This window comes from Diabrotica undecimpunctata, chromosome 3 (assembly GCF_040954645.1).
Source record: "Diabrotica undecimpunctata isolate CICGRU chromosome 3, icDiaUnde3, whole genome shotgun sequence".
Classification (NCBI taxonomy): Eukaryota; Metazoa; Arthropoda; class Insecta; order Coleoptera; family Chrysomelidae; genus Diabrotica; species Diabrotica undecimpunctata.
This window is the reverse complement of record NC_092805.1, coordinates 127,123,797-127,129,796: the sequence shown is the minus strand read 5'-3', so window position 1 is coordinate 127,129,796 and position 6,000 is coordinate 127,123,797.

The window sequence follows — 6,000 nt, the reverse complement described above, 5'->3', positions numbered from 1 at the left end:
AGTTGTTCAGATTTCTGTCTTTCTGGTGCCTATTACCCATACTCTGCTTTGCAGTAAATTTACCTGTAAATTACCATATTATTTTGTGAAACGAAGATGAATATTCGAATGAATATGAATACAGTATGGGGCACTCAAACCAGACAGACACACTGTACAATCGTCGACACAGACCCAGACATAGCGCCAATGTCGGTAAGCATTGTATCTGCATTACCTGCCCATGCGTAACTTAGTATGTTTCAGAACACAATTTGGTCATGACCGAAACCATATACAATGACGTTATTTCGTCAACGTGTCATCTTTTTCAATCCTTTTTAATTTTCATTAAGCACGCCTTCTCACAAGATTTTGTAAATTAAAGAAAAAAGTGTTTATTAGGTAGGATTTGAACCCGTATGAAATATTTACTACACCAGCGTACTGCACGCGACACCACAGGCGATTAATTATATGTGCTTCAAACAGTATAATAATATAAAGTCAAGCTATGAATTTAAAATATATTAACTCCTCGTTTTTTATTGCTAACAAATTAAGAGGCTAAAATGAACTGTAGTAAGAGATAGAAAAAAAATTAGCAGGTTAGGTTTACTAAATAAATTTAAAAATCATCATCATCATCTTGGTGCTACAGCCCTTAGAGGGCCTCGACCTTCTCAAGCTTTCTACGCCATTCTGTTCTGTCATTTGCTTGAATTTTCCAGTTGCCGACTCCGATCTTCTCGGCATGTTATGTTACCCCGTCCATCCACCTCAGCTTTGGTCTACCCCGTCTTCTCATCCCCACGGGTTGCGCTGTTAGAATCTTTTTTATCATGTTTAAATCAGGGGCCCGGGCTACATATCCTGCCAACTGCAGGCGGTTTCGCTTAATTATATTGGTAATATCTTTACCGCCAAACGTATGCTTGTAGATATTCTGCAGTTCAAAGTTATATCTACGCCTCCATATTCCGTTCTCACAGACCGCTCCAAATATATTACGTAGCACCTTTCTTTCAAAAATCGATAGAGCGGATTCATCTGTTTTAGTTAGCGTCCATGCCTCTGATCCATATGTGAGAACGGGGACTATCAGTGTTCTATACAGCCTTATACGAGTTTTTTGGGACAGGCGTTTGTTAGCTAAGTACTTTGATAGACCATGATAACACCTGTTTGCAATTATTATTCGCCTTTTTTATTTCCTCAGATGTGTTATTATTGGGGTTAACCGATGTTCCTAGATATATGAACTCTTTGACTGCTTCGAAGTTTTGGTCATTGATGATTAAATCTGCGTCAACATTTCCAGCTCTTGTGTTTGTGTTAGTCGCCATGAATTTGGTTTTATTTTGATTTATATGTAACCCCATTCGTTCTGCTGCTGCTACTAGCTCGGTTAGGATTTCCGCAGTTCTCGCCCTGATTCTTGTTATAATGTCCACGTCGTCTGCATATGCTAGAATTTGCAGTGATCTATTAAATATTGTTCCCCTGCTATCTAAATTAGCGTCTCGTACAACTTTTTCTAAGACGACATTAAAAAGCTGACACGCCACCGCACCTCCCTGCCTTAACCCCCTATGTATTTCAAATGGGGTTGACGAGTCGTTTTGAATTTTTACTGCTGATAGCATCTTCGCCATTGTCACTTTTATTAAACATATGAGTTTCTTTGGAATTCCTAACCCATTCATAGCGTTGTAAAGACTTGGTCGTAAGACACTGTCATACGCCGCTTTAAAATCGACAAAAATATGATACATATCTATGTTAAACTCTTGCGCTATTTCGAGGATCTGTCGTAGTGTAAAAATCTGGTTGATGGTTGAACGTCCACGCCTGAATCCTGCCTGAAATGTCTATTCTATATTTTAGGAGTTGATCTTACACCAGCTTCAGTCCCGCTGTCCTATACAGCGTTCTTACATTCCAAGTACTGATCTTTAAATCATTGTCCTTAGTTCGGTGCGTGGGTCGTCGTCTTGAATTCAGTCCGGCTTTTCTATCTCGAGATTTCGTAACAATAGGTCTTTATGGGATGAGGGAGTTAGCCTCATGCCCAACCCCCTTTTCGGAGGACCATTTCTCCCTTCCTCGTCAGCCCTGACCCCACCTTCCACTGGGGTTGGTTACCCAGTCTACAGTAGGGTTGCTCAAGTTTACCGGGGTTCACCCGTGTGATCCGGATCACACTTCTCGGAGGTGAGGATAGGAATTCAGTAGGAGAGGCTAGAGGCGTTATCTGGAAGCAACGCCTTATGATGTGCATCACTACTCCATTTAACCCCAAATGGGTCATAGGCACAAGGCCAAAAACCTAAAAAAATACAATACATTTTTTTATAATTCAAATATTTTGTAAAAAGATTATATGGAATCTTTCATTATTTTTTACTATTTGGAGTTTCCAAAAGCTTTCACAGCTTTTATTTCCTCAACTTGTAAGCGCCTAAATAATATATTGTTTATGTCTTCAATTTGTTGTTGACGATTACGTTTTGCGTGGTTTCTTTTGTCAATTTGGTCGTCACAGCGACAATTGTATTGGTCTCCGTGTTCAGGTATAGCGGATACTTGGAACTGCATCTTATACTCTCTTACATAATTTTTAAATCTCAAAATTTTATATTCCTTTGATTTCCTCAAATGAATGAGCTGATCACTTCGGATCCTTTATTAACAGACCAAAGTTGTTCAGATTTCTGTCTTTCTGGTGCCTATTACCCATACTCTGCTTTGCAGTAAATTTACCTGTAAATTACCATATTATTTTGTGAAACGAAGATGAATATTCGAATGAATATGAATACAGTATGGGGCACTCAAACCAGACAGACACACTGTACAATCGTCGACACAGACCCAGACATAGCGCCAATGTCGGTAAGCATTGTATCTGCATTACCCGCCCATGCGTAACTTAGTATGTTTCAGAACATAATTTGGTCATGACCGAAACCATATACAATGACGTTATTTCGTCAACGTGTCATCTTTTTCAATCCTTTTTAATTTTCATTAAGCACGCCTTCTCACAAGATTTTGTAAATTAAAGAAAAAAGTGTTTATTAGGTAGGATTTGAACCCGTATGAAATATTTACTACACCAGCGTACTGCACGCGACACCACAGGCGATTAATTATATGTGCTTCAAACAGTATAATAATATAAAGTCAAGCTATGAATTTAAAATATAGGAACTACTCGTTTTTTATTGCTAACAAATTAAGAGGCTAAAATGAACTGTAGTAAGAAATAGAAAAAAAATTAGCAGGTTAGGTTCACTAAATAAATTTAAAAATTATAAACACAAAAAAGTTATTTAAAAGAATATTATAACGACAAATAAAGGGTCGGCTTTTATCTAAGGTTACCGAAATACTTTCTAAAAGAAAACTTCAAGAGGGAAGTCGAAGAAATATTACAAGAAAATATGTGTTACCAAGTGGGGAAATAGTTATAGTGAATGTTTGCCAAAAGTTTTTTTTAAGTACCTTTGGATACGGCAATGCAAATGTTGGATATTTAATAAGATGACCCCACTGGTCGACTTTAAACGAATATTAATGTAGATACGTCAAAATAGATGGATAACTCTAGATGCAATAAAAATCCTTAACAAATGCCTAACAAATTCCATAGTCATGGCACAACACACAAGAAGAGAGATCGAATGAACATGAACTGATCAATTATTAGTCTTTTACCATATCCGTGTAAATTATTAACAAAGGTTATAACGAATAAATTAGACTTATACCAAAGACGGATTCCACAAAGGATACAGTGCAAATGATCATCACACACATTCGGAAAAATGCGAAAATTCCACTCAAGTTGGTACTTTTAATAAAGCTTGCGATTCCATAGGGTAATGGGTAGATCATACATTAGATAACGGCAGAATAGACTCCCGATATAAAAAAACTCTTAGAAAACATTTACAGGAAAGCAACATTTAAGTTAAAATCTGTGAAAGATTAATAATGCAATCTTAATGAGTAGGGGAGTCAGACGAGGAGATACGATATCACCTAAGTTATTTACACTTGCTTTGGAGGATATTTAAAAAAACTGGAATTGGAACCAAAAAGGTGTTAACATCGATGGACGCTACTTACATCACTCGCGATTTTTAGATAACATTGTACTAAGTAGCAATTGTGCACAGGAGTTACAAGAAATGTTAACAGACTTAAGCATCGGAGAGAGTACGACTAACATATTGAGAAAACTAAAGTCATGTTAGCTGAAAAAGTAGATATTACTCTTGACAATAGTAAGATTGAAAATGTAGAAGAATACACTGGCGGACTAAGGCTAAATCGCGCCCTAGGCAACATTGTAATTCCAGGCCTATTTTTCAGTCATCACACTACTTATTTTGCTTCTGGTAGTTTGGTTTGAAAGCATATAACTAGTATGTAGTTGTATTTAATTATCGGATTTCAAGAAAAAATTGGAATGGTTAAATAAATTCTTAGAATTGTGTTGAATGACCATATGGATACAAGCGAAATAATATTTTCTTTACTTATAAAAGTCTTAAATTATAATACTTCATTTTTTAGTTCTACTAGGTTTAAATCTTGTTTGGAACATGTTTATTCCTCTATTGAAGAGTTACTAACATCACTATTATGAAAATTGTTTTAAATTTAATGGTAATCACAGCAGATAATGTGGTCATTGAAATTTCCATCTTCTGACAATTTTTTTTGTACATTTTTCCAATCATTCGTCCGTTTTTGTCATTAGCGTTGTTTGCTTGGAAAATAATTTACAGACCTAAGTAGAGTAAGTTGTTGATTTCAGTATAATCCCATCTCATTTAACTTCTCCCTGCTATTCATTGTTCGGAAGAAGGAGGCAATAGTTAATTTTCTTGTAATTTGTTTTGACCCTTCGTTAGATCGAATAGAAGACGATTTTAAAGATTCACTTATTGATTTTAGTAGTTTTTTTATATAATACTCTCGCATGGCGTCTGTTAACTATCTGGCCATAATGCAATGTTATTTACAAAAGTCTTGGTTTCATTATTACTTTGAGATGATTTTAAATTTATATTTTCTCCTTTTATTGTATCTTCACAATGGTCACCTAAGTTATTTACACTTGCTTTGGAGGATATTTAAAAAAACTGGAATTGGAACAAAAAGGTGTTAACGTAGCAATTGTGCACAGGGGTTACAAGAAATGTTAACAGACTTAAGCATCGGAGACAGTACGACTAACATATTGAGAAAACTAAGGTCATGTTAGCTGAAAAAGTAGATATCACTCTTGACAATAGGAAGATTGAAAATGTAGAAGACTATGTGTACTAACAGTGTGTAATAGATATGTATCCTACTAACTATATCTGCTGTTGCTAGATACGTACTTCTTTACAAAAAGGTATATAAATACAAAAGGACTTGGGCATATTATTTAATGTAATTTTCACTTGCATAGAAAATTTGATATTCTCTGTATTTTTAAAAATGTACTGTAAAGTGCATTTAAAAATCAGGTAGTCCCGGTCATCCATTTCTTTCTCCTCGAACACTTTCTCCGTCTGCTTTCTGTGCAGATAGGTAACATTTCAAAAGTTGTTGCTAGCCTTGACAAATAATACTTCATTTCTTCCTCGTATAATATTTCTGCTTTCTTTAGTAGTACCTACCAGACTTAAAACTAATAATTAATATTTCCCACAGCGAGTTTATTCATTTTTAACTAATGACAGAAATTTTGCCGCCATAAAAAGAATTTTTAGCAATAGAGGCAAAGTATTACAAGGAGCTCAAGACAGCGGCTAGACAAGTTGGATTAACCATATATGTTCAAAAGACTAAGTTTCATGAAGGCTCACGAACAAATAAGATTAGTCGATGCATTAATCCAATAACAATTATTGATAACAAGAATTTCGAAAATGTCAAGGAGTGTAAATACGTGGGTAGCACGATTAACGATATCAACAAATGAGATTAGTCAAAAGATACGACTAGAACAGTATCTCT